The 14,871-nt window shown below is 36.5% G+C and overlaps 1 protein-coding gene across 3 annotated transcripts in view; it reads left to right on the top strand.

The window, feature by feature from the left end:
- Positions 1 to 14,871, top strand: part of LOC104149082 (leucine rich repeat containing 8 VRAC subunit B) — a 63,160-nt gene that overhangs the window by 2,053 nt on the left and 46,236 nt on the right. For all 3 annotated transcript variants that reach the window (XR_011142554.1, XR_011142553.1, XR_011142555.1), the window contains exon 2: positions 14,281 to 14,334. The gene's annotated coding sequence lies outside the window, so the exon portion shown is untranslated. The remainder of the gene's footprint in view (positions 1 to 14,280; positions 14,335 to 14,871) is intronic.

The following is a 14,871-nucleotide window of genomic DNA, read 5'->3' as shown; positions in this document are numbered from 1 at the left end:
GTAGGCTGTATTTATTTTTTCTGTAGGCATTCTTGTAACTGCTATTCAAATGGTGTCTTTCAGATGGTGTTATTTTGCAGGTTACTCTTGCAGTTACTTTGCTGTGGTTATGAAGGTCATTGGTTCAGATAATGTGGGTGGCCATGTGGAGGGGCAGGGCAGGGGAGTGTAAAGAAGTGGAATTAATATTCTAATTTTCAAATATGCTGTAATTTAAATGCTTAGATAGTATAGATTATATGCTATTTTAAGAACAGATATATATGTATTCTTAATTTTCTAATAACTATAGCTTCTGAATAACTTGCTTGATTCCTCTCAACTGGAGGAAAGCTGCATATGCCCTGTCTGATAAATGATTATATCCTCTATGAACTGAAGAGCCACACATCACAAACTTACAACTGCACTTTGTGGTAGATAGTAAATACAGCTGAGAGGCTGTGGCCTTCATTTTATTGACCCTGGTATTATGGTGTAGATTAACAGACATATTAATATCAGGAGACTTGTTATGAATCAGGCAGTTCTAAGTTATTAATAACCTGCGTATTTGTATAAACTATCTTGTATATATGTTCAAATCAGTTGTACTGGACTTGGAATGTAGACTTCCTTTTATTTGTAGTTATACTTGGATTGTTTTCAGAACAAATTAGTTTTGAATTCAAATCCAGACTAGTCAAAATCAAATTGTAATTCAATACTGAGCTGAAGTTTCATAATTTGGGTGAACTCCTTTTCCAATTATTTGATTTTAAAATTACTGATATAAGATGACTATAATTTCTAGCAACGTAGTATATTGGAAAGAAGGTAGACCATACAGCTCTCATAAGAAAACAATTGGGGATAGAGTTTGGGGTGTAGTGTTAGCATGCTGCCTTCTTGTATACGCCAGGGAATTCCACAGTCTTTCATTAATCGTAATAGAATTGTGGAGAAGAGGACTTTTAATTGAGTATTTTCAATTTAATTCTCATTGATGCAATTGCATTTCAAAATACTGTGTTCACACAGCCTGAATTAGTCTTATGTGAGTAAGACTTCCATGGAAAGTGCTCAAATTCTGTAAATTCTGATATTCTAAACTGGAACTAAATTTGTCTTCCTTAAGTTGAGAATGTAGTTAACTGTAAGAAACTGAAGAGATTAAAAATGTCAACAAGGAATTCAGTCATACAGATGAAGAATATGGTAGGTAATAAAACAATTCTTATTTATTTGTGTTTGCTGCTAATTGTTAGTAGGCTTAAGATAGTGTTTCAGACTGCTGTATTATAAACTTGATTTGCTTGTTTGGGAGATGTTAACTTGAGTTGTGGTTTTAGTTTTCTTTGTTATGGAAACAAAGTTTCAATTTTATAGTAAAGAATACTGTAGTTCATTCCAGCGTAATTAAAGTGATGCTGAATTTTAAAGCTGTCGCTTAATCCAGCAAACCCATCCACCTGATCCCCGGACCTTAAGAGACTTAGTTTTGTGGGAAAGCTATTAGTATTCTAGGAGTAGTTCAGGTTGCCAGATATTTATTTCAGTATTTGCTAGTAGCCAAAGAAGCTCTGTATGCAAATACAAATGTCTACTGGGTTGGAGTTTAACAACTGCAAATTCAGACTTTAACAGAAATATTTACTCTTTAAAATAATTTTCCTCTGAATGAAACCAAAATGTTGGTAGTAGTTTCTGTGTAATGTGACACGTTTGAAGAAGGGTGCATTTGAAAGTTTCTAGTTGAAATTATCTTTTCCTAGACTGTGATTAAATCATTTAAAAAGTGTGATAAATTCACACTACCAGCCCATGAAAAGTGGAAGTGTGAAAATGATTTTTATTGCTTTGCCAGTGCATTTGCACTGCAGGAAAACTGTTTTCTGAGTAAACATGTTATTTAAATATTAACATTGTTTAAATATTAACTTTGCAGTGACACTGACTCAAAGTCAGGAAAGCACCAAAACATCACTTCAGTGAGATGGGATATTTCAAATTTACTTTACTGAACTGGAGGTATTAGAAGAGTAGTTGGCTTTGCTTCAAACTAGTATTCAGTTTCTTGTAAACAGTGGGTTTGAGGGTTTTTTCACTTCAAAGTCCTTAAATGTCTTTGATGGTAAAACCTTGCCTCTCGCTTTTGGAGTTATTAAACTTGGTTTCATACTGAAAAGTGTTTTTGTTCAGGTAATACTGCAGCTACCTCAAGAAACTTGCCAACTGTTAGATCTCCTTGCTCAGCCTGCTCATAAAGTTTGGGGCGGTGGAAGACTGTATGTATTGCATAATGTAACTAGGATTTGATGGTAGTATGAAGAGTGAATGTAAGTACTAAGCTAATTTTGTGTTTGTCCAAGTAACAAAGCAGGATTAATGTAGTAGTCAACTCTGACCACTTGCACTTGGTTCTAAAATTTACTCTAGTTCTAGGAGATGCTTTTGATAGGTATGCATAATGCTGCTTTTAGCTCTCTGATAATACACATTCTCACATGCAGTCATGAAATGGTAAAAAGTTGTGTTTAGGCATTAGTATATCATTTGTACAATAATGTGAAATTTGTCCTTCAATCTTTTTGTTATTTTTCTAATAAAAAGAAAAATGTAGCTGGGCCCTTTTTCCATCGAATAATGCATGATATAGACAGAACAAAGATATTCTAGAAGTTGAGATGACTGTGCAGGCAGCAAGTACGCTCACTACTGGAGAACTAGTAAAACCTATCCTGTTTCTGTTTCAGATGAGCTTATATCTGATTGCTGAGCTTCACAATTTTTTTTTTTTTATTTTGATGGGGCAGGGGGGAAAATGATTAAAAAAACAGCAAGATGGCTTTCAGGAGAGTTTGCATATGCAAAGAGTAGTTGAGTTTAAACAGATGCATACTGGCGATTATACTGATTCTCATGACTTTATCTCAGCTATTTAGACTGAACATCTAAAATCAAATGTTTCATCTTGTCAAGCTGGCTTTCAAGCATGACTGTCTTTCCTATTAAACAAGATGAAATGCTTTTTGCTCTAAGAAGAGACACTAGCTACTGCTGAAAACATGAATCAACTTTCCAATGTCTGAACTAATAGAGTGAAATCAGATGTGTTTTTGTGTGACTGCCCTGATAATTACATTTTCCTAGATGCAGTTAAATTCTTCTCTGTGGTCTGTGGAAATAATAATCTTCCCTTCTGGAAAGACTTCATAAAACTTATGCAGCATCAGGAAAACTTAAAACCCAAACACTTTTTCTTTGACTGTTCTTAAATCCTGTAGCTATGCTGGAGTGTGGTAGTATCTTTGCATATACAGAAAATATATTTGGTATATATTTGACTTCTGATCTCACTTCATGTTTTCTGTTTGTTCATAACATTTGTTATCCTGATAGGACACTCTTTGGTCCTCGCAGTTTATTAATACTGAAAAAACACCAGCTTCCTTTTTAGGTCAGATGTTGGAATTTTTAACTTACAATACTAGATAACTGTTCATATTTTAGGAATATCAAGATTATTCTAAATAGAAAAAAGACTTTAAATATGAGTTTGTTTGAGTTTAGGCAAAGATAACTGTCTGAAAGAGGCCAACCTCCATTAGGAGTAATAGCATGTGCACTTTCAGCTCTACCAGAATTTAACAGTACCTTTTGTATAATTCATGAGAGCCTCTTTTGTTACCTAGTATGTTAAGCGCTATTACAGTATAGAACTTGTCGTTTCTCACATTCATAAAGTATTTAAATATTACTATGATTTTACAACTGGGGAACTGGGGTAGAAAGAAACGAAGCTTCTTGCTGAAAGCTTTTCAGCAATTGGGGGTAAACAATTCTATCAACTGGGTCACTCATGGTTATTGTATAAGAAAGCAGTTATTTGACTTAAGAAACTTAAGTAAATGGAGGTTCTGAATATTCAGAACATCAGATTTTGGTACTCTGCTCTGAAACACTTTCCACTTAGCCCTTGGGGCATTTAGGAGCAAAACTAGGGGAACTGCCTAAGGATATGAAAAATGTTGGCTGCTTCCATCTTTATTTCGGTTTGATGTTGCAGTCCTCACAGGTTCTTTATCTAGAAACGTCAAGTCAGAACATGTACATGCTGTAGTTAATACATCATTACCCATGGTATTATGTTGCCATATAATGTATATTATGTTGATAACCTAGTTATAGCTGCGTAGTATCTTCATGGATTGCAAAATCAACCTAAATGCTTACCTGACACCTTGAGCGGGCTTTGAAGTCCACGAAGAATTCTCCTGGGACAGCAGTATGGCTGGTGGTACTTAAGAAACTAATTCTGAGCTAGTTTAGGTGTGTGGACTTATTTCAAGGCTTCTGCTTCTGAGAATATATCGCTATTTCAGACTTGAATCCTGTAACCTCACAGAATGTGTCTTGGCTATTCCTAGGGCCTCTGGGCCACTTATAATTTTTCCAAGAACCAGTGTCTTGAAAAGAGACAAAGTGTTTTTGCGCAACTCCCTGCATTTTCCCAGGGGAGATGATCTGTTACTAAGCAAACTGTTTTATGCTGCTGGTCTCTGTACTTCTACTGTCCTTAAAGAATGAGGATAATGAACTATGCTAAGATTAAAGAATCTGCTGGTAGAGAAGCCTTGTAATACTAAGTAGTCAACGTTCTGTAGTGTTATTTTCCTCTGCTTTGCTTTCTGATGTCTTGAGCGTGACAGCATGATGAACGAACATAGTGAGCATCTGACTTCTGGAAAGCGAGGGAATAAAAAATTAAAATCCTATTCTAGTACTTAGCTTGGTATGCGGAACTAAATAGCCACTTTTGAGGCTTCCTTCAGAATGCTGGAGGGATACTGCTGATACCTTTGTTTTCTTGTTCTGTGCTCATATTTCTCAGCATGAGGAAGACCCGAGAATGTGGTTGCAAGAATAACAAAGTAAAAATGAATTTGAAAATCTTAACCTAATTTCGTGCAGTTGAAGGTTTCTGCGCGCCTCTGAAAGGTGGCTTTGTTATCCTGGGATGAAGGGGCCGCAGCATACTGTTGTGTAGGATGGGGAGAGCCATAAAAAGTACAGCATGCCACAGATATCAGTCCCAGTCTGGATCTGCTGAGATTGCTTTTGGTATATCCTTGAGTTTTCAGACTTACTATTCAAATTTTCTCAGAGATTTCTTTTAGAACTTGGAGGTAAGGACTGTTTGTAGTATTGGTGTGCAATTTCTGTCTGTGGCACTGCAGCAGTGATTTTGAAATCTAACTGGAGGTGGGGGAAGCAACAAAGGAAGCTTTTTTTTAAAAAAAAAAAAAAAAAAAAACCTCCTCTTAGGTATCATTTGAGAGTATAATCTGTGCTGCTATCCTGGTATCTTGCACAGCACATTTGGGCTGGAATGTTTGACTGCATGGCATGCCCGCAGTCATCTCTGCAGAGCTGTCTCCTCCCATGCTGGTTTGGATAAGCATTAGCTGAGCACAGATAGACTATGCATTTCTATCCTGAGGAGGCCGATGTGTTTCCCATGCTGTTCTATTCCCCCAAATATTCGCACTCATCCTTTTCCTATGCTAGAAAGCTTGCTTCCTTTAGTCTAATTTCTTAAAAGTCAGCATTCCTCGCATCATTTAGTCTTGCAGTTCAGGCTTTTTTTTTTATTGGCTTTTTCTAAGCTGGGCTGATAATGCTCTTTGGCCATCCAAATGGACTTTGTACAAGGATGTTATCCTTTAATGTAAAAGTATTTTCTTTGGTATTAATGTAGGACAGCCTTTGTTCTTAAGGCTACGTCATTGCTGGTGGTTCATATTCCTCTTACAAGAGAATAGTACAGGTAGATTTCCTCCCCTCTTCTTCTGGTTGCTTCCAAGAAATGAGTCATGATTTACAGCAAAAAAAAGTTAGTCATTTGCATATTTTTCCATCTTGTGCTATTCCTATTGCTCAATCCTTATAGATGCAAAATTTTTTTCCCTAGTTCAATCATTCCTTATTCAGCATGGCCTGTGACCCATCTCCCCTTCTGTGAATTGCTTACAATTTTTGTAAAATTACCAGCTTTGTCTTAGTTGATTTAATATGGAATCATTCTAAGTGTGGAGTTTTTGTTTTTCTCTCCCCCCTCCCCCCCCCCCCCCAGAAATCTAGATTAAATCTCTCACACTTAGCTTGTCTAGAAAACCAGTTACTTTATCAAAGAAACACATTTAGTTGATCTGGCAAGCTCTGCTTACCTTTTACTTCTGTGGGTTTAATTTAATGCTAGATTTTAGAGCTATTTTTGAAGGAAAAAATTAATGGATTTGTAACTGGACTTTTTATTCCTTTTTTAATATAGATGATACTTGCTATTCTGTATGTTTTCTGGGCTTGTGATAGCATGAGCTGTTCTAGGATGCTATTGATAATTTGACTTCGTTACTCTGGGGTCTTTTGTCTATGTTGAATGTTACTTCTGTTTTCTTTTTTTTTCCTGCCCTTGCCTTTATTCTCTATCTCAGAAATAGAGGCAAAGTGTCCACACTAAGACAGAGGTTTTCCCCCTTTAGCCAAGTTCTAACTTACTGACTTTTGAAAAAAATCCTGTTTTAACTCTTGTTAGTTTGTTTTCTGTGACATAGTTTTGTTTGCTTGCACCTTCTCTCTGTTCTCTGTAGAACCTCTGCTCATACCAGATGCTGTTAGTTTGGGTGGCTGTTAGGTTTTTTTAGCTCAAAGCAGGATCCATTTCTCCACAGACTTTTCTCCTTAGATGAGTTAGAAATGTAAAATAGGCTTTTACTTGGGAAACCAAAGCAAGACATTTTCTGTTTATCTCTGTTTAATTGGTTGTTAATTAGTTCTCCTAGCTTACCCCTGTAAAGCAGGCAGGCAGGTATTAGCTTGTTATTCTGCAAGATCATGAGGCAAGTTTTCATTACTTACCAGAGCATAATAGTACACTACTTGAAATAATCTGATTGTTATTTTGTCCAAATGACAAACTATAGAATGAGGATGGAAACAGTTCACACTCATACTAACTCTAAATGCACAACTAAATATTTTGTTTATTGATGCAGAGAATATTGCACCTCTTTTGCAGAAGACTGGATGAAGTGTGTGGGAGGGTGATCTGTCTCACTTTTCTTGGAGCCAGTTGCATGAAATGGAATCAGAAAGCTATGACAAGTAACATGGTTTCTTTTCTATAGATTGAACACTGCCTGAATACCTGTGATGGCTGGGACAGTATCTTGCTGTGTGGCACATATAGTAGGCTTAAGATAGTATACTTCAGTTAAAACTTCTTTCACCATATCTGTCCATCCTGATTAGGCACTCCAGCTGGTGGTAATGGTTGTGCAGGTGGTGGACTGGTTTAGCATTTAGACTAACATGGGTGTCCTGAAAGGGTAATTCGATTTTCATATTCTAGTACAGCTCCTAACCACAGCTGGGGGGGGGGGGGGGGGCATGTCTACTTTCTCCATTTAGGATGTGGACAGGCACTACGTGAAGCTCTTCCTGCCAGCTGATCCAGAGGAGAACTATTTGCTTTTTGCATGGGATGACATTAGTTTGCAGAACAAATTCACCTTGGTGTTTGCATGATTGTTGGCTTTGATATGAGGAAGGAATGAAGAATATGTATCTAGACGTAATGCTGGCACAAGACTGTCCCTTCAGACAGTGATGCACAAATAACATCAGACTTGCTGAAAATCCTTTAGTTCTACGGCGACTCTTCACAGTTAAAAAATTAGATGGAAGTGCAAGGCTTTTTTTAATGTCTTTCTGCATTATCAGATTGTTTACCTCTTTTCTTTCAAAAGATCTTGTACTCGGTATGATAATCTCTGTAACTTGGTCCAAGATCTGATCAAAAGGCTGTGTGTATGGAGCCGAAGCTGTTTTGGACAGCAGTCAGAAAATTTCACTTATTGAACTGGCCAACTAAATTTGCCTTATGAGGTTCTTTGAATACACTGATGTGGCAGGTGGTAGACGTGTGGCTCCTTAATCATGGGAGGGGGGAAGGGCAAATTTGCATATCCAGTCTACAGTTTGAACCTGGTATCTCAATGCTCTCTCATTCCTACTGCACATAACTCCACTAACACTTTAAAAAGAAGGTAGACTTGTCTACAAGGAGATCCTTGATGTGTTCTTTAAACGTGCTTGGCTTTAAGTTTATGTTTAAATTAGTCTTTTTGTTTTTTTTAAATACAGTTTAGGAGTGGATCCTGCTTGTGTAGGTGTGGCCCCTTTTCAAAGCCAACATAAGCTGAATTTCATTGCAAAATGGATGACCTTCTGTTTTACTTGTCATATTAACGATCAGATTGCTTGCATGTTTAACTCTCTAAATATACCCGTTTAGAGACCGAAGTTTGTATCCTACCTGCTGATTTTTTTGTTTTGTTTTGCAACAAGTTGTTCCAGCAAACTGCTTGTCTCACCAGCTGTTTGATCTTAGACTTGTTTTTAAATCAAGTAGTTGCACTTAAATTTTTAATTTGTATGCATAGATTTTTCTCACTTGTGCAGGTGCTTCCAGGAGCACAGACTGACATTCCGTTTTAGCTAGAACGGCAGTCCTCAGCACTTGAAGAGGACTGGGGAAGTGTTTTTACCAAAGTAAATATGTCTGAATATGAATTTGTATTTAAAATTGTTCTCTGGGTTAGAGGGGGAGCTTAAAAAATTAATTAAAATTGCTCTCTGATTATGAAGAAAAAAAAAAACCTACCTTTAGCATAATGAAGTTGTAATAAAACTCCATTAGAGGTTTAATGTCAAAATAGTTGACTGACTTTCTCCCTCTCATCCACCATTGAAAATTAGACTTAAGTAACCTTATGCAGTTGGACAAACATCACCAATGTGATTCATTATTGTATGGCCTAAGGGTATGTTAATTTTACCTACCTCTACAACTGGAATGTTTGGAGATGTTCTGTCTCCCTGGTGAGTGTTTGCCCAGTGGCATGTCTTACTACCAAAAACTAATTCTGTACCAGTTGTCTTGAACAGGGAGAAGATTAATACTTGCATGTTGATGGTATTTAATGAAAGTCGACTGTCTTATGACTCAAGGAAGACAGTTTTTGTGGAGTGCTACAGACGTAGGTTGGAAGTACGTAGTGTAGCATACTTAATCCTGCCCAGTCAAATTTCAAGAGTGAGTCTTGTGCTTGTAAAACAAATCAAATTAAGAAAATGTATTTTCGGCTTAGATTAGACTGCATGATAAAGTATTTCTCTTGCATTAAGTGTACTAGAGAAAAGAAGTAATACAAGTCAAGACTAATATACTGTGTCTAGGTGAAGCTGCCTTTAAGAATTTTTTTCACCTACTCAAAGAAGGGCTTTTTGTGTTGAATCTAGGAGTGTTCAAGCCTTTGGATGTTTGGATATTTTGGATATTTAAACTATCTTTGCCTTGTTGCACTCTAATCTGTGCTTCCAGCTTGCTACGGTTATGGTAGTGGTAGTGCTGGATAGTAGTTGCTTAGTTTTGCAGGACTTTATGAGCCTTTTATGTGCTGTGCAGTTAACCCTGAAGCAATAGTAGGGAAGGAGGGTAACCTGCATAAAGTGAAAATTGTAAGTGTAACCTTATTTTCTAAATTTTATACTAATCATGAAAACCATTTCTTCCCCCTGAAAAATAGTCCTGTGTAAGCAGCCTTCTCTAGACAGCAAGGACTGCTTCTTAAACAGCAGTTTAAGAAGCATACTATGTTCAGCAGTACTGTTCTGATGGCCAGAGTGTTTGGGAAAGGCAAGGCCTCTAGTTAATCCACACACAGATGGCTGAGATTGTCTATAGATGTAATTAGACCTGGCTTAATTGAAAGGTTGACATGGAAAACTTATAATAATGTTGTTGCTATAGTCTCGAAATCCTGTGCTGGAGGAATAAACTGATTATTGCAGAGTGTGGGAATGTCTTCAGATTTCTTTCGAATACAAAAGGATAACCAATTATATCTATGTAATTATCACTTGTGACCTTCTTCAGAACAAACTGGAAAGAAGCCTTCTCTAATCTTGTCTGAATGCAGGTCTGCATTCAGTGGAGTACTGATGCAGAAATAAATCCATATGCAAAAGATCCTAAAACTGAATCTGCGTATGAACACAAACGGTCAAAGTATAGGTTCTGAAAGACCATATATCAGATGTAGTGTTTGATTTAGGTATTCTAAAACTTGTTGATAAACTGATGAAAAAATTAAGGAGATGGTCGTGGTGATTGTTTTGCTAAGAGCATATATAGCAGTCTCCTCCTTTGCAGAGATAGATCTGCTCTAGAACTTTTGCAGTGTCTGTTCCTTTTCTTGTTTAAGGACATTTGAAAAATGCGATAGTGGCAAAGTTTTAGTTAAGAAAGGTATGTTTCAGATGATGAGTGGGGGTAAGGTTTCTTTTTCTCCTTTGGGAATGTTTGTAAGGCTCTACTTGCAAATGGAGATTTGTGCCGCGTGTATGAGACTAAGCAGGTACTAGGAATCCCATAGGAGAGTCTCAAAAAAGCTCATTAAGCAAAACTGATTGTAAAAGTAGTTTATTACTGAATCTATTTAATTTTGCCTAAGCTTTGGAAGAAAAGTGATAACTTAGCTGAAAGCTAAGTCGTTATTGTAGTTCAGGAATCACTTGTGGTAGTTCACTGGTAAAACAGTAAACTGGGACAAATTTACTTAAGTATATTAGCGTTCCCTAGCTAGAGTTGAGAGGCACATCCTATATTGTCAGAATAACAGAATGAGGCTAAAGAGCCTGGCTGGAAACTTCATGAAAGCGTTTCTCTGGGGGAAGAACACAAGATAGTCACTGGAATAGTTGTTAAGGTACGCTTTAGCTGTGTGAGTCTATTTTGATTAACATAGTGTGTCAAAAACACCAGTTGCCTACTTAATCAACAAAAGTAGTATCATCTCAAATAAAAGAAAGCCTCCTGTCAGTATTGTGTGGGGTGTGTGTGTGGTGGTTTTTTTTTTTTTTTTTTTTGTTCTTCATCCTTTGGGTAGAAGTGTCTTGCTTCAGAGTCATCCCCAACTGAATGTGCTTAAAGTTATGTAATCAGTAACTAAACTTGAGACCATTTGACAAAGTAGCGCGACAATAAATGACATCTTTTGTTTTCTGTTGCTTATAGATAATATTTTTTCAAAATTATGTCCTTTTATTCATATTTGGGATTTGTTTCTGTTGACCAGAGTTCTAAAACTTGAAGTAATCAAAAAACTGCCTATAAAATGATCATCTTTATTTTTCTGGGCTGAGGGCCAGTTCTAGTCAGAGATAACTCTCCTGAAGCCATCACTTCGCCTGGAGATAAACTTCTGTGTCTCGTCTCTGAAGAGAGATTGCCAATTGAATTAGGCTGTTTTCAAAAGCTTTTCTGTCTTTGATATGGACTGCAAGCTGCTGGAGATGAAATTTATCAAACCCCTTGCACTTCAGCATTATTCTATTTGATTATTCACTCTTGGCATACAGATAAAATTTGAATTGAGAAACTTCAATTTTAAGAAAACTAGCTTGAGCAAAATTATCTTTAATACATGTTTGTTGTACTTATTTCAGATACTGTTTACTTCTGTAATAGTAAGCTTTATTTCATATGAGTAGAATTGTAATGAATATTCCTGCATTATCAGGATGTTCAAAAAGTAGTCATCAGCAAGACCAGAGCTTAAATGTTCAAACACTTAATATTGTGACACTTAATTTTTACTAGAAAGTATTATGAAACCACAGAAAGAACACTGCCTGTTCTTTAGGATATGTAAGAGAGAATAACAGCTATCCAGTTCAGAGTAGGGAGGTGACAAAGAAAGCATTTTATATAAACAGACCTTACAAATTACGTGAGTCAGTCTCTCAGTCTCACTTTGTGAGAACTCAGTCTATATTAAAAACAAACCACTTCAGTGTTAAGGTGTTGCACAAGGAAGCTGTGCTGGGTTATGCCTGTACTCAAATTTATGCAATATATTTTTAATAAAAGTGATTTAAGTTCAGTTTTTTGTCTGTAGTATTTCACAAGGACATACTTCTACAAAATAATGTATACATAGAAACTAGAACATACTGACTGAGCTTTTTTGTAAGTGCAAAACTGATGGTCCTGTACTTCTACCTCCCTGTATTTCTATACTAGTTTCTACAACTGGTTCCTGTTGCTCTGTTGGAAGGAATTTTAGAATAAGCAAGAAGCATGGCAATTCATGTTTTGTAGGAACCAACAGCAACGTTAAGCTTCTCACTGGAACTCGTTTCTTCATATCACGGTCCACTCTTGATCCCTTATCTGATGATACTACTGAAATATGATAAGGAATAACTTAAGAATGAAAAAAACTATGATTATGTCATTTTTTTTCAAAGCTTGCGATAAAGAAAGAAAGGGTAAAACAGGAAAGTGCAGTTCAGCTCACAGGAGGAATTTCTATAAGAATGCACAGGAAACTATTGCCAGTTGGTACACCTTTGGCTTTTTGCATACTCAAAATAGCATATTGCCTGGTTGGGAATGTTTTTTTGCAGAATTGTGGATTTTTACCAAAAGCTTTTTGTCTGGAAGTCTGCCATGATGTATGTAAGTAATATCTTGTATTATTTTTCTTTTATTCTTTTAATCTCTTGGGACAGACTTAGATTTTTGTGAGCCTGTTATGAATAGTTTAAAAAAACCTTCCACTTTGCTAAGGAAGGAAATAAAAAAAGTGATGTTCCTATAACATCATTTGTGTCCAATTTTGGCCTCTCTTACGTGATAAATCTCTTGAAGTAAAGTGTCTACCACCTTCTATTTGAATTCTGAGATGTCTGTTTTTAAGATGACTTTTTTTTAAGGCCAGAGACTCTGTATAGTCAACGGTCTTCTGAATCAGGCTTTGGGAACAGAAAGCAATCAGAAGAAGAATTTAATACAAATAGGGTTAGGTATAGACACTGCTGGAATTATTTTTCATAATTCTAACTTTGTAGAGTCCATTCCTAGAAAAATACAGATGTGCGCACACCCTTTCTAGATAGGAATACTTTTATGAATCAGAGCTGTAGCTCTATAGACTGTCATTTTAAGTAGGTGGTAGATAAGAAGCAAAGCAGCTGTGGCATATAAAGTGAGTCTTAAGTGTGAAAGCAGCCTTTATATTTAAGAATCCTGTAGATTCTCTTTCTGGAAAAAAGAAAAATATGTATCTTCCAGGTGAGATAGTTGGTGAACTATACTTCTACTGTGGCCTTTTAAGGTAAAACGTTACATTGTATCAAAGTACATATATGCATTATTGATATTATTATTTTAAACTTTCTCTAATAAACAGTTGTAAATGCAATGTCTTAAAATACTGGGATCTGCCCAAGTCCCTGCTGAGGCCCACATATTTATTAGGAAGAAAAATTACTCCTAGCATCATGCTAATTAGAGCTTATTTTAAGCTCTCAGCCAATTCAGTGACCATCTTGACTTTTAAATGTTTGCTTTGTTAAATATGTGCTATTTATACCTTTTGCTCCTATCTTTCTGTTTCCATAGTTCTGCATGTTAATCTCCCAAGTGTCTGTTCTTAACTGCTTTGTTAATAAGGATCCCAAATCTTTCCTTTAGTCCATTGGTTTTAATTCTAGGTTGGAATTGGAAAGTTTATTTCTTATTCTTCCGTTTACATTCAAATCTAGCACTTCTGGCTTGAGGTGAGCCACTATCCAGGTGATGTTCACTGCAGAATGGTTGTCTTAGTACTGTTGTTTTCAATATCTCTTCTTGTTCTTACACCTATGAATTTGTGCTCAAACCCCAGAGAATTATACAAAAATAGCTGTTTTTTTAAATGCATTTGCAGATATGCTTTTGCAGATTTAATTGGAGTGATTGAAGTTGTGATTTGTCAAGTAAAATTAGAGCAGTTCAGCTGTGGGACTAGTAACTGTTCATGTAAACGCAAAACCACTTGAGCTTATATGACTTTTAGTACTCGAAAGGGCGATGACAAGGGCTGTTACTTCATCTCTACTTTAGGAAAATTAACTTCCAGATGATGACCAGTTAAATACTTGGGAGGGGTGGCAGCTTAAATTAGTCTAGCTAGATGTGCAAAAGCCTATCTGTGTAGAGGCTTAGGCTTGAAATAGACCTTTGGAGCTAGCTGTATCTTGTCTCTTCCCCCCCCCCCCCCCCCATTTGTTGTCAAACTTTGAGTCTTTAAAAGACTCTGCTGTGGGAGGACTAATAAGCTGTTGCTCAAATACTAAAAGTTATTGTAATCCAAATGTTTCATGATCTGATACTTTATTTCTCTGCAGGAGTGTATTGTAACCACCTGTCCTCCTCCAGTGGCTTTGGGTTGAGTGGGGCTGGTAAGTTTCCATGTTCTATTAAAAATTGTGTTGTCAAAGCAAGGGGAATTAACTTTCTTGGGGCTGTTCTTGCTATCCAAATGTGAACTTAGGATAAGAATACAGCATTGCCTCAGTCCTGCTGCTGTTTCTTTTTATAGCTGCTTGTCAGTTCTGTTTGGATTTGAAATGTCCAGTCAGAGTATATTAACAAAATAGAAGAGAACCATTCTTCGGTATCTCTACTGTTTAGCAGCCCTTTATAGTAGGTTTCCTCTAAGTTGGTAGCATCTGTGGTATCGCGATTGACACTGGGCAAATCTTTATTACCTGCTCAGAAAGTAAAATATGGGCCTGTATTTTTGGAAAACTGTTACTTCTCTGCCAAACCTTGATATATCAAAATTATGACTGAACTTTACTGCTTGAAGCCTTGCATATTACTTGTATTATTTTCACATTGCTTTTTTTAGCCAAACGAGTATTACTCCAGTTGAAATAGGGCTAGGTCATGCAAGACTCTGATTTTCTAGATGATCGTGTCTGAGACTGTTCTCG

This window comes from Struthio camelus, chromosome 8, assembly GCF_040807025.1.
Source record: "Struthio camelus isolate bStrCam1 chromosome 8, bStrCam1.hap1, whole genome shotgun sequence".
NCBI lineage: Eukaryota > Metazoa > Chordata > Aves > Struthioniformes > Struthionidae > Struthio > Struthio camelus.
Note: the sequence above shows the minus strand (reverse complement) of the source record. Positions and strands in the feature narration are given on the sequence as shown.